The sequence below is a fragment of the Lepidothrix coronata genome, unplaced genomic scaffold (genome assembly GCF_001604755.1).
Source record: "Lepidothrix coronata isolate B3197 unplaced genomic scaffold, Lepidothrix_coronata-1.0 Scaffold232, whole genome shotgun sequence".
In the NCBI taxonomy this organism is placed as follows: Eukaryota; Metazoa; Chordata; class Aves; order Passeriformes; family Pipridae; genus Lepidothrix; species Lepidothrix coronata.
In genome coordinates, this window is record NW_016690412.1 from 746,742 (window position 1) to 761,471 (window position 14,730).

Consider the following 14,730-nt stretch of genomic DNA (forward strand, 5'->3'; position numbering starts at 1 on the left):
AGTAAAGTACTGCTGATGCTGCTCTCTGAGCAAGGTGGAGGCCACAGTGCCTATATACTTTTGCAGGGTGTGCTCTCATGTGTCCTAGTACAAATATCTACTTTAACAATTAAAGTCTGGCTTGACTCAAGGTGCAGAAAGGATTTGCACTTCTGGTGAAATACAGGCATTTGGATGCTGCTCAAGGCAAATACTCATTGTATACTGGAGCCATTCTAACTTCTCTCTCCCCTCAGAGCCTCGCGGAAAACACTTCCTTCAGTGTTTTACTTTCAAAAGCCCAGCAGCTACTGACTTTTAAGGAATTATTGTATTTGCTTTGGGGTGCTGGGAAACTGGCTGCCTTCAGTATGAGTAAAAGAGGAAAGAGCAATTGTACCTGGGTTTGTACCCTTGAGTGCTGGATCCTGAAAGGTACATTGTGTTGCCCAGTGATACATTAGAGTGAGTAGGTTCCTTGCAACAGGGAGATAGTAAAGAAGAAAATAGGTGGTGCAGAATACTGCGTGACCAAAAATGTTGTTTTGCTTCAGGAATCATCTGCCACCATACCTATCCTGGGCAATGTTGTGCTCCTCCAAAATGAAGAAGCCTTTAGGTTCTTTAAGGTCTCCCAGAGAGAAGTACCTTCTGCCCCAAAGTGATTTCATCAAATGCCCTTCAAAGTACCATGTGGGACAGAAAAAATTAACTCTTAAGAATTAAAAACTGAGCTACATTTAATAAATTCAACTACTTGCTCCTGGATGAAAATTTTGCTGTATGAAAGAATCTTCTTAGTGCCAGAGTGCTCAATATAATATTCTGTGGTGTTGTTTTCAGAGCCAAATTATCAAGTGATGTATATTCCGTATATTGCAGTAATTTAATGATACTGCTCATATGCATCTTTCTGCTGCAACTGATGTGTAGCAAAATATCTGCAATGATAGAAATATGGGTTTTACTGGTAGAATTCTTGCATAAGCACTTCATACAATAATTCTGAACTTCAAATAATATAATTTTACATTAAATAAAGAAATGCAATTCTCCCATCTGAAAATGAAAAATGTATTTTGTGATTGGCATGGAGTCTTTAAGGGTTAGCATACAGGGTTCTTGTATGCAGGGAAATTTCTGTAAAAGGAAATACAAACTTTACAAACTGTTCTTAGTTTGCTTTGTTAAAAACACTCAGTTAACTAATGTCCTATATTTAATTACAGTCAATTTCAATTCATTATTTCAAACAGATTTAAAACCTAATAAGCATCAGACTGCAGAGCAAATACTCTTCCTTTGTGCACAAAACCACTTCCATCTTCTCAACCTTTTGTAATGTAAGTGCAGGAAAAAGAATTAAAAATATGTACACAAAGAGAGATACACTAGAACACTTTGTCTATTCACTGGAGTGAGATAGTCAACATGACAAGAAAAATTAAACTGGGATTTAGAGACACTTTTTTACCTTGTAGAATGAAGAGCTTTCAGGATTTTACTTTAATTACCTTCTTGTTCAGTTTTTCTTTTGTTGTCTGAAATATCAAGGAGACTTTTGTCTTCTATTTTGTCTTGCTTTGAATCTCTTGAGCAAAATTGCCGCCTTCAAGTAAGAGCAGAATAGAACTAGAGACAAAAGCACAGAAATGTTTAGACAACAGATTCCATTAATAAAAAAGAGGGAGAGGAAGAGGAAGAAAGTACATCTGACTGAAGCAAAATTTCTAAATATTTTCATTTCTTGCTACTGCAGAAACTTTCTGACCTCCTCCAGGGTAGTTTCCCAAAACTGCTGTGAAGGCAGTAAGGTAGAAGATGGATGGTAAGAGGGCACTGCTCTGCCTTGCTCCCCCTGCTGAGCTCTGCCACAAGGCAATGCCAACTCAGATAGACTACATTATTATCATAACTGTATTAAACCGAAAACATTTTAATCATACTTTTGTCTCAGAACCTAACAGTGAAATAACAAAATCTCCACAACTTTGCTTTTGGTATATAAAAGAGAACACATCTAAATTAATCCTCACATCTTTTTGCTGATGGATTGATGAATAGTTAAGTCCTAGAGAATAAAAGCAGGACTCCCTAAGACTGGAAAGCAGAGAAGCTGAACTAATGCTCCTTCAAGCACCTTTTAATCTACACCAGTGATTTTGAAGAAAGTAGGATGGAGTCGATGAAGGACTTAAGATACCAAAGATGAGGGCAGATGAGCTCTTATTTTCCAAAAGAAGTCACAGTGCCTTGTTCCCAAATGAAAAATATCCAAGTGGCTATGGACCCTCCATCAATGCTGCTGAAGCCAGAGTGGGTTTCAGCTTAAACCCAGAGAGGTCAGCCTTGAGCAGAGGTACTGAACCTACCAGGCTGCTGTAAAACAAGGCCAGGCTATCTACTATAAACATCTCAGAACAGAAATGCCTTGGCAAAGCTGTGAACTTGCTTGAAAGACTTCACAAAGAAGCCAGCACCATGCTGTGAAAAGTTTCCATTCTAAAGAAATAGCACTGCTCTGCCAGCCCAATGTGCCCACAGAGAGCCTCTGGTCAGCTGGAGGAAACAGGATGCTTGTTAAGAGACAGCTTAAGTTAGTCAGCCCCTAGCACAGATATATGAAAACATTCAAGGTGATGTCTCTTTTATCTCTCAATTACATTTTTAAATTGGGCTTCTGCTGAGGAGAGGGGAGCAAGATCTTCAAAGTTTCTTCATCATGTGTAACCCAAGAATATAAGATTCCTTGATGATATTTAGTATGCATGTAAATTGCTCTTCCTTGGTCTATGTTGTCCTTTTTCCAAGTTTTTAATGGATTTAGCCTCTGGGTCCCTTACTCTAGTGTAGCAAATAATAGGTATTAGTCCAGTTGTTCTGAGCCTCAGTAAAGCACTGTGTTCACTTGCAGCAATCCTTGCCATCCCTGTGAGAGATGTACTGTACCTAATAGCACAGCACCCAGTTTGCAGACATTATTTTGTGGATGTAAAGCCATTTATTGTCTCTGTGCTTTGTGCATCTGAAATGAGAACAATGTTTCACTTGTAAGAGGCTGAGGTAGTATTAATTTGCTGAGGTGTTCATAGGATGACAGAACTGCACCAGTGCTTAGAAGATTTAGCAGACTACCATCTGTATCTATCTAAAAGATTTTCACTGGATAGACATTGTGTGGGGGTTTTAAATGGAGGTGGACTATGGTGTGTCTTTGCAAACTCAGAAGAACAAATCTCATTCACACTTCAAGGTCTAAGCAGAGCTTCCAGTCAGTTCAGGAGGAAATCTTTCCTCTTGCTTTCTTGTCTGCCTGTGGATGGCTTAAAGGCATTACAGAATATTTTTCCTCTGAAAAAAATACCTCTGCAGAAGACAAAATTTAAAAAGGTTGATTCTTATCATAGGGTTACAGTTGAATTTTGAGTTGAAATTGAATAGCAGCTGCCTTAGCCCACTATATGGCTTGTAAAGTGAAAGCCTGCCAGACAAAATATCTACCTGTTTCTCTGCCTCTCTGTCGATCTTATGTTTATTCTGTTTCATGGCCCAGTCAGGAGAGCTAAAAACAAATACTCCTCTATATTATAAATATACCTGTGAACTACTTTCCCAGGGAAAGTCGGTGGAAGCCAAATGTCCCACTCCCCTTATTAAGAGTAGCAATCTTTATAAATTACAATCTTCCCTCTTTCTGTAGATACTTCCAAGACCCATTGCCTTCAGCCCTCTGCTCTGCTGACAGCCTCAGGGAGCAGCATGCCTGGGTGAGCCTGGATGTCTCTCCCCAGCTGTGTCACCTCTGCCCACATCCTTGCATTGCACTCACTGCTATGGCTCTCTTCCTCACCTCCATGTGGGAGGGTGGACAGCATTTTTGGAATGAAAATGCAAGACTAGACAAGAAAAAGGGAGAAGGCTAAAGCCAGGTCTGCCTCGGATGTCTGCATTTCTTGTCAGCAATTGTGTTGCTTAGGAAGATGCAGAGAGCAACCTGGCAATTTGCGTCTTCCTATACAACACAATTTCTGTGATGAATTTAGACCCTCAGTGCATGTTGCCTGCCAGAAATTCTTGCAAGAAGACACCAGATATGAAAAAAGGTAGAGAAACAGCCATGACTGGACCCTGGCCAGCCCAGCTGGCGTGGTGGTGTATGTGAAGCCCCTGGAGTCTGTCCAGGGACAGGATGGTGGGGGAAGCTGCTGGCAGCACAACCTACTTTCCTTCTCCCACATGTGGCAATAGCCAGGAGACAGTAAAAGGGGGAGCCAGACCTGGAAGAAAAACAGTGGGCTATACTCATGTGACCTACTGCACCACTGAACAGCTGGAGATCACTGATACTTATCTCCGTGGGAAATATGGCTGTTTCCATTTTGACACCATATTGCTACACTATTTGCAAGGAAGAGCAACCCCTTCTGAGTATAAGCCGGTGAGCCAGTGGCCAGAAAAGCTATACAATAATTCAAAAGGCTTTGACCTGTTTGTGTATTACACCACATCTTCTCTGTAAATACGTGTTGTTGTAATGGTAGCTCTGGTACTTTTCTGTCAATAATCTGCTGAGAAGTCTCTCAGAGTGATGTGTGCACAGGTAAATTGTGCTGATTAGCCCTTTAAGAGGGGCTAATGAAAATCACATTAACGGTATTTTAAAAAAAGGTAAATAAGGAAATCTTTTGGAAGTGGGCAAATATTTGGTGTCAGTCGTGTTTCTATGAACAAACCTTTTCAGAGTGACTGCTGATGCCATTGTCTATAAAGAGCCATGCAAGTCAGGAGTAAAAACAGATGTTGCTAAAATGGGTAACATATATATTTTGTTTTACTCATACATTACACTATTTGCTCATACAATACAGTGTGGTAATCATACTTTCAGGATTATCCAAATTTTCAGGGTGATGAATACAGACCAGACAACTTAGCAAAGCCACCTAATTTCTGGTCTAAGGGCTTCATCAGGTATTTTTATCACTAACACTGTAACTGTAATTCTTGACTAAAAAGAAGAGTGGTGGGGCTAACGGATTCAGTGAATCCAGCTTCCTAAAATGCATTTATATGGCCATTCACCATAACAGCTTCTGCAAGATTAGGAGACATTTTGTAACCTGCTCGCTTTCACTAATATCATGATAAGAGCAAGCTACATGACTGTTCCTTTGAAAACACGTGCAGTTCTCTATCTTTCTGGATAACTGCAGGCTAATCCAGCAAGGATTTTTGGAGTAACTCTGGGGCGGAAGTTACTAGGGAAAGAACTCATTGTACCCAGAGATGGCTCTTGTTATGCTTGTAAAAGTACATTCTGCAGGCAGCTTCCCAGCAGGAAGGAATAATTCTAGTCAGAAATGTGGGGGGGCCTTGGGCTAGAATGATGGTCAAGCAACTTTGAAAAAGATTTGCATTTTATAAGAAAAACTTCTACAATATGTAAATGTCCAGACATTTAATTAAACAAAATATGGTTGATTATCAATAATGGTACTGTCTGGTGTTTCTTGACTGTACTATAGCCTTAACATCCAGTATTAACTTCTTTTTCCATAAACAGGGATGGATTTTTAAAATTGACTACAGCAATGTTGGTCTGCATAACAGCAACTTCATTGCTTAAACTGCTCTTTTCCAAGGTCAAAAGGAAATTGCCTTCTCTCTACCTACAGTATTGCACTGTTGGTGTGGATCATCAGTCATGGATAGATTTTGTCATTTCTCTCACATGAATCGCAGTCATTACCAAATGCAGAAGTCCTGATTGGAGGGAAGAGGGGTGGGAAAGGAAACCTGTTTGATCCAGCATAGCAAATCCTCTGTTGAATTTGGGAATCCTCCAAATTCCCATCTTCTGTAACATAATACTATTCCTGCATCTTCTGAGATGAAGGAAAACAGGCCACATCTTTACATACTTAGCTAATAAGAATTAGTTTCAATCACTAGAGAGCTAAAATTGCCAATGTAGATAGTAATTTCACTTGCAATTTAAATACTGGACTCAGAAAAGAGAATTCAAAACAGCACCTTTTTATCTACTATCTTGGGATGCTGTATGAGTGCAACAGAAATCACACAGCTGGAGTACGTGGTTTTTCTCTGCACTTAAAAATCATTATTTGAGGAGGGAGGAAAAAAGTGGAATTTCAAAATCTGTATATCTGATGAGAGAAAGTATGCTTATGCCTAATGAAAAACAGTCCCATGCTATGTTAAAGGGTTTCTTCTGTACATCTGCCAAGGTCATTGAATTCATAAATCTAGGGAGAGTACAGACTTTGAAAGAAAGCAGCTCAGCTGTTTCCCCACAACAGCTCTCTTAAGACTCAGAAGGGTGAGAGAGTTTTCTTGCCATTGAAAAACTGTTAAATACAACTGAAAATATTTTTCCTACATTTGGCAGTTTGAGGTCTCAACAACATATAATGGACCTAGCAATACCTGGGAGATTGTTAAGGACAATGAGTCAGTATGCCCACACTTCTTTCCCAAGATCCTTGCTTCAGAGATCCCACTGTGAGGTTTCTGTGTTGCAGTCTTTCAATAACTGGGCTTGTTGTCAGGCTCTTTGAATTCAGGTCAGTCTGTTCTCTGTTTTTTTCCATTTCTGCTTTGCAAGGGAGTGTTATTGAGCAATTCAGAGTGCATGCACAGGTTAAGCCCCTCAAAGTAGTCCTTCCACCAGCCAACACCTTTCTCCTGAAATTACCCAAACGATTCCAGAAGTTTTATTGGAATAGAAGAACATCAGGGTATCAAAATATAAATGCTCAGTGAAAAAAAGAGTTCTGTTTCAATCCACCCAGGCTGTCTCCTATGTACAGCTGCCTAAGTGCCTGTTGGTACATCTGGCTACCTGCTACAGACTCCTGAATCCCGGGTAGACTCCTGAACCCCCACTCCTGTGGAGTCATGGCACATGGTTCTAGCTGTGTGATGGGAAACCTGAGTGCCCTAAGGGCTTCAGCTCCATATTCTAAGACATGCAGAAATGCTGGACTTACTCCATTTGTGGGACTTTCAGGTTTTCTAAGTTGTTTGTTCGTGGAGAAACTGGACGCAATCCAGGGGAAGGTTAACAGGAGTGTCAGAGGCCAGTAGGATGCATCCTGTAAGAAAATGTTGGGCTTCTTTAGTTTGACAAAGAGAAGGGTAGGGGGAATCCAATAGCAGCCTACAGCTTCTCAGAATCACAGAAACTTGGAATGGTTTGGGTTGGAAGGGACTTTAAAAATCATGTAGTTCCAACAATCCTGCCATGGACAGGGACACCTTCCACTTGACTAGGTTGCTCAAAGCCCCATCCAACATGGCCTTGAACGCTTCCAGGGATGGAGGCATCTACAGCTGCTCCAGGCAACCTGGTCCGGTTTCTCACTACTCTCACAGTAAATAATTTCTTCCTAATATGTAATCTAAACCTACTCTCTTTCAGTTTAAATCCATTCTGCCTTGTCCTGTCACTAGATGCTCATGTAAAAAGTCTCTCTCCATCTTTTTTCAAGGTTTCCTTCAGGTACTGGAAGGCCACAATTAGGTCACCCTGAAGCCTTCTCTTTTCCAGGCTGAGCAATTCCAATTCTCTTAGCTCTTCCTCAAAGGAGAGGTGTTCCATCTCTCTAACCAACTTAGTGGCCCTCCTCTGGACTCACTCCAGCAGGTCAATGTCCTTCTTGTGTTGGGGGGACCCCAGAGCTGGATACAGCACTCTATATGGAGTCTCACCAGAGTGGAGTAGAGGGGCAGAATCACCTCCCTTGACCTGCTGGCTGCACCGCTTGTGATGCAGCCCAGGATACCATTGGCTTTCTGGGCGGGCACTGAGTGCACATTCCCAGTCCATGTCCAACCTCTCATCCACCAGGTCCCCCAAGTCCTTCTTGGCAGGTCTGCTCTCAATCTGTTCATTCCCCAGCCTGTGTTGATATCAGGGGTTGCCCTGACCCAGGCATTGCACTTTGCACTTGGTCTTGTGAGATTCCCATGGGTCTACTTCTTGAACTTGTCCAGGTCCCTCTAGATGGCATCCTATCCTTTAGGTGTGTCAACCACACCACTCAGCTTGGTGTCATCTGCACACTTTCTGAGGATGCCCTCGATCCCCTACATTCCTTAACGTCATTAATGAAAATATTAAATAACACTGGTTATTTAATAGAACCAGTGTTGCAAAGTTGATAAAAATTCTTCATAGTGGCAGACCATATGACAGAGGGCAATAGCACAAGCTCTGTTTTGGGTGGTTCAGGACAGAAGTTAGACAAGCCATCTTTATGGAGGTGACTGTGCAGCACCAAAGAACAATGTCCAGTGAGGTTGTAGAATCTCCATCCTTTGAGCTTTTTGATATTTAAAAGTACTGGACAAAGGCATGAATTCATGCAGTGTTGGTGAAAAACATACTTTTAGCAGGAGTTTGAACTAGAGAGCACCAGATGGTGCCTTCTAATCTACACTTCCATGAATCTGTGGTGATCTGAAAGCTTCTAGGAGTCCTGCTTTACAGATAAGCAGGATCACAGGCAGGAACAGCTTATTTATCTTTTGGAAAAGGATAAACAATCCCCTCTTCTCCTCCCAGGACAGCTGTATTTTTTCCCTCCCCTTCCTCAGGTTGCACGCTTTCTGAATTTCCCATCTGTGAGAACTGCAGAGAGGTCTCAGCTTTGTCCTGGCTTGTGATGGTAAGCATTTCACATCTGCAGGTTTCCATGGGACAGCATTAAGCATGTGGTCACCCTCACTAAATCACTGTCAGACCCAGACAGGCAGATGCAGATAGAGAGCTGAAATCACTAGCACAAGCCTGCCCCGATATTCATTGCACTGTTTCAGCAAATGTACCAGCATTTTCAGGCATCTCCCCTTCCAAACAGCCCAGCTCTCTGGGTGGGATTTTTCTTAACTTCAGTGCACTGTTTTCTGTCCAAGAGGAAAGTTGGAGCCCTAATCTCTGTCTCCCCATTTGCTATGGCAGAATCACATAGGCTTATCCCCCAGAATCAGGCTGCCATTAAGAGTATTTGCAATAATCTCTGCAAAGTTGCCAGAAAACCTTGCTGCTGCCTGCAGTTTACTTCAAACAGATTGAAAGGCTTGCCTTTGATTTTTTTAACCATTCAGCAGCAACAGCAGCACAGTCTGAGCATGTAAAACAGCTCCACTGAGCATATCAGCTGAGTCACTGCTTTTTACCACAAACCCCTCAGAGCAGAAGCTGGAGAAATCAATAGCAGTGTGCAGCTTAGTAAAAGTGCTGAGGCTGTGCAAGGTTCTTGTATAGAAACACACCAAGCGTTCATAGCAAGAAAAAGCACCTCACCTCATTAACACCTGAAAAAGCCCTTTAATTCACCAGACACACCGAGGTGCAACCTCCATGATGAGGTAAAGTGATGGGTGAAGAAATACAGGAAGGAAGTGGAATCAGTGATACCACCAGAGGGGGAAAATATCAGTTTTATCACTGAGCCTTGGAATACTGTTTATTGCATTCTGTATTGTATATCTATTCTGAACACATAGCCTGAATAAAGACGAGGATCCTGAGCAGAGGTAAAAGACAAGCTCCTCTTAAACTGTAATACTTAGGCATCTGAGGGCAGGAGTACCACAGGGGAGCTGAAAGCACTCTCCCTTTGCAAGTCATACTGCAAGGATTTATTGTCTTGCCAACTCTAAAATTTGAAAGACCTGCTGAACATTTCACTAAGGTAAATGTATTAAAGCATAACACTAGCCATCCACTACACCTTTCTTCATTCTAGAGGCAAATTTATATGAAAATGACCAAGTGTCTCTTTCTATGTACAGTTTTTTTCCATCTTGCATCAAAGCATCCATTGATCTCCCTTTTTCCATCTTCTTTGTTATAACTTTAATCTGTGGACAGGCAGAGACTCCATCCAGGAGTATAAGACTTTCCACACCCAGTAAACAGATGTTCTTCATTTGACATCACATCCCAGCACACATTCATTCCTTATCTGCTAACATCTCGCGATTATAATCACAAGGTTCTTCTAATTATTATAATGCCTTCTTTATTCAGTTATGCACCTGGTCCATGGGAACTTGTTTGCATTCCACAGGGCATTTGAGCTCTCTGACATTACTTTAAAGTCTATGATTGCTGCAGCAGCAGCGGTGACCTCCCCTTTGAAAACTTTTAGCATTGAAGAAAGAAATTAGAGCTGTGCAGGAAAACTAGGTATACCCAGTCTAAAGAAGTGTAACTAGCCATAGCTCTCCCTGGAGTGAGCTAAAGCATCGTCTCCTTCAAAGAGGCCACTGGAACAGTATCACAGCACCACTGGATCAGTGTCACAGCACCCCAGGGACCACTGGTCTGTCTTTTTTCACTTTTCACTTCTTGGTCTAGCCGTAAGATCTGAGTAATATAAACAATGTATCATAGGCACACACAGGCCATAATAATACTAGTTTTGCTAGGGTTGAGCTGAGCTTTTGCGTTTGACGTTTTTGGTTTGAAAGAAAACAATGGTATTTGCCTTATATGACACGTAGACTTCCTAAAACCATTCAGCTTCCCTACTGTCTGGTGATACTAAATTCACGCTCTGCAAAATACAACATTTTGCTGTTGAGAATGAATCTGTAAATGGCAAAGAATAGCCTGACGGAGTAATAAGGGGTAGCGTAAAGAAGAATCATTCCCAAGCCTTCTCAGGTATCTGGATCTGAATGATTTTCCTTACTACCAATCACTGATAACTTTATTTGCTCTCTGATTATTTCATTACAAGGAGAAGTCAAAGAGCTGAGGTAAGACCAAGATATATACAGCAAGATAGGAAGAGTGCAGGCATCCCGCCTTACAAATAAATCTTCCTTTAAATAAAAGATTTATTTTAACATCTTTCTTTGGTGCAGCTAACATAGCAAATGGATAAAACCAAAACACACCTGGAGTTATTCATTACATTCCCTTTTGTTTAAACCGTTGAACTACAAAGAAATAAATAAAAAACACCTCCTTGTGTAGAAAAAAGAGGTGCACTCAAGAAGATCTCTTGCCACTCATGCCCAGTGTCCCCCTAGCATGAGGGGAACACCAACCATGACACCTCCAGTTTCAAGGCCTGTGACTTCAAATTCTTTCTACAGCAGGAAACCTTTTTTAAGATTTAAATTTTTTTTTCCTGTAAATAAGAAAGCCACTTCCTGGCACCAGGTGGGGAGATTCCACTGCTCCTGCTGCCTAACTCATTGCTGCCTAGAGGTAGTGGCCATCAGAGGATGCACTTCATCCAATTTCTTTCTGCTAAGCTTCTTTTCAGCTTTCCAAGTTTGATTGGGCAAAGCTTTAGAGTTCACACCAGGAGAACCCAGCTTGGGGAGGCTTGTTGGTAGCAATACAGACCTACTGAACCCTTCCTTTACTGCCCTAAAAGAAACATGGGAAAAACTGCTTAGCATAATGTGAACAAAGCAGTGAAGGTACAGTGCAAGATAACACTTTAGAGACGTCTTCCTGGGCCAAAAGAGAATGTCTGGGATGTAAACCAGTGATTTATCCTACTTGGGGTTAAAAAGACAGCAGTGTCCTCTATCACTAGGTATGTTAAATATGAAGTTCTAATGGCTGATGTCCTCAGAGCATTGGCACAATGGAGTAGACAGTCCTTAGCAATTCACTTTGTGAAGTCAGCTGTTCAGGGGTAATCATTCTCCACTGTGTATCTTCTCCTTGCAGTCTTCTATCCTGCAGAGGGAAGAGTGCAGCTCTTATTCTTCTCTGCAATTTTCCCAGCTATTTCTTCATTTTTGCTTTAAAAGCACTCTCAAATTCTTCTCCCCCTGCTCCCTACATACACTCGGTTTCCTTTTTTTGCAGACAAGAAAAGCAAACTTGCAATACAAAGGAGGTCTGTTGTTTCAGGGTTTTTTAATGGCAAACCTCTCAATGAGTAGGCAAGGCATCTGATGGTTCTGTATGCTTTCAAAACTACTCACAGGTAGCACGTATTGTTAAGTTTCGGCCAATTCACATTTTTGCTGATTGACTGAGCAAAGTTTCTTCTCTATTATTGTGCATTTGCCTTTGGAGAACCATCTCCAGGAGGACTTTGCACTCTCTCTCTGAGCTTCTATACCTTACCCTTCTATATGCATAGTGTACTCCTGTTAGAGGCTCAATGCCATTTGTTACTATTACAGAGGCACCGCAGGGCTGTGATGTGGCTCTAGACCCACGCGCAATCACTTGACAGAGAGTACCAAGACTGGCTGCAGACTTAAGAGCTACAAGTGGGTAAAACACAGCACACATCACAGGATAACAATGAAACAACCATCATTATTTTGTAAGTGGCAATCCTAACCTCATCAGCAACCTGGCATGCGGGAGCAAGGCTTCTGAGAATCCGTTCTTCTCTGTCTCCATTCTGCCAGCATCGTGTAGCTGTCCACAAAATCACATATGCATAATGGACATGCTTGCAGAACATCTTAGCCCCTGGGGTGGTGGTTCAAACTAGCTTTTCTGAGCAAGAACCAGAGTACAGTCATTAGTATCATAAAGAATGTCTAAGGATTAAAAGCTTCTGACTGAAGCATGGAGATTCCCTGAAGAGAGGGATTGCCAGCCTTATGGCACTGGTTTTGGACAAAAGCAGAGCAAGTATGCTATCTGGACATTTGCCCTGGCTAGTTCTTTTATCAAAGGAGATTTCTAGCTATCTACCCACACAATGTTTTGATATATTCATAGAATATTATCTACTGAAATTTTTTCTACAGTGAATCTGTTCTTTTGGTGGGAAGGTTCTCTATCTGTTGTGTCCTTTCATTCAAGTCAGGGTGGGCGCTGGTGGAAAGTTGGAGGCTCTACCAGTGGAAGAGGAGAAAGCCAGTCCAGGTCTACACTGAACCTTCCAAAAATGTGAAACCTCCCCACCTATGCATGTATTTCCTGACACTGACAACCAGACCAAACCATTTTCCGCTGAGTAATACTTCTCACAAAACAGTGATCTCAGCTGGTATCAAATTAATTTGATTCAGAAACTTGGTAGGAAATTTCTCAGTGCACTTACCAGACTCTAAACTGCTCTTTACTCAGTGCCAGTGGGACTGTCACTCTGGTCTTTTGGAATTTGTATTTTATTTAGTATTTTGTTTATATATGCCTATGTATATTTGCCAAATACTTGAAAATATATGGTGGATGCTAGGCCCCCAGAATTGCATCTGTACTATTCATACAGGAATGTAACCACTGTGCCTTCACGAGTTTTCTCAACCAACACTAGAGTACCACTTGTAACTAAAACTGCAAAGAATTGATTCATCAGTACAGAATAGAACTGAAGTTGAGTTGGGAAAAAAGAATTTAAATAAAGCAAAACCAAGCTATTTCTTTATTCCTCAGCAAAATAAATACTCATTTAAGATTTAATAAAATATTCTATTAAAAAGATTTAATTGTGGAGGGACAATGTAAACTGGGGTTTTTTTAGTAAATAAATATTCAGCAAACTAAACATCATCTTTCCAATAATCACTTAAAAACAGAGTATACAGAAATGCTGATAGGAACACCTAAATTAAATGTACTTGTGAAATATTTCTACAGGTCAGCATCTCACTAGGGAACAAAACAACCAAACAATACTAGTATAAAAATAAATTGTCAAAGAGTAGAGATTTTCAGTTTCACTATCATTTATTTTCCCAGAAAAATGCTTTAAAATAGAAAAATTCTGGAAACTAGAGGTGTATTCATTATAAAATGATTTTACATTAACTTGATAAACAATAAAATAATGGTAGGAAGACTTTCTGCCCTTTGAGGAATGCACTCTTTATTGAGTTTATAATAAACCATTGAGAGCCTACTGAGCTAGGTAATGAATGTAGCACAGCAATTTAAAAGTTCATTTCTGTGGCTCTATAATAGTTTCCAGAGTTTTTTTATCTTAGTAGAGTTTTTATGGTTGTGCAATTGTAGTAATTGAAAGTAGATTATAAAAATTATTCTTCTCCAGACCTTTCTGGGGGAAAAAAGGAGATGAAATCTGTCTGATGTTTCATCTGGGAAAATATGGAAATATAATTTTCATATAACATAATGGTTAGTATGCCTGTACCTGCAATTTCATTATTATAGGGAATATGTACAAAATTTAAATTAAATTGGACATGTTCTCCTGGTTTGTACATCTGTGCCCACCAGCACAGGCAGTGCAGAGAAAGGTATTTTGGACATTCATGTGAGCAGAGAGATGGGTCTTCACCACCACAGGTTTACCAGTGGTCTGAAGTATTAATGTTCCCTTGAGCAACACCAACCCCACTCCACATGACAGGAAAAGCTGTGCTGGCGTCAAGACCTCTCCCAAGCCGTGGCCAGATCTAGCCTAGTCTTTGCAATGGGAACATGCAATGGGAATATATAGGGTTAGGTGTTCATCTACATATAAATGGTGAAGAAAGGGCAGAAGATTTTCTGTTCATGCTGAAGACAGAAGAAGAGGAAACAGTTATAATGGAGAGGGCTAAGAAGAGTGAATAACAAATTTTATGAGTGGAGAAGATGATACTAGGAGGCTAGAGGAGGGCAGGGCAGCTCTGGAAGCTCATGTGCAACAGAAGTGTGTTTCTGGGTCTGACCAGATTAGGATTGGGAAAAGGTGGTGACACTATAGGTGGTAGGTCCATCTCTCTTGTTTCTAGGCCTGATGGGAGACACTGGACTTTGAAGAAAATGGGACTTCAGAGCCT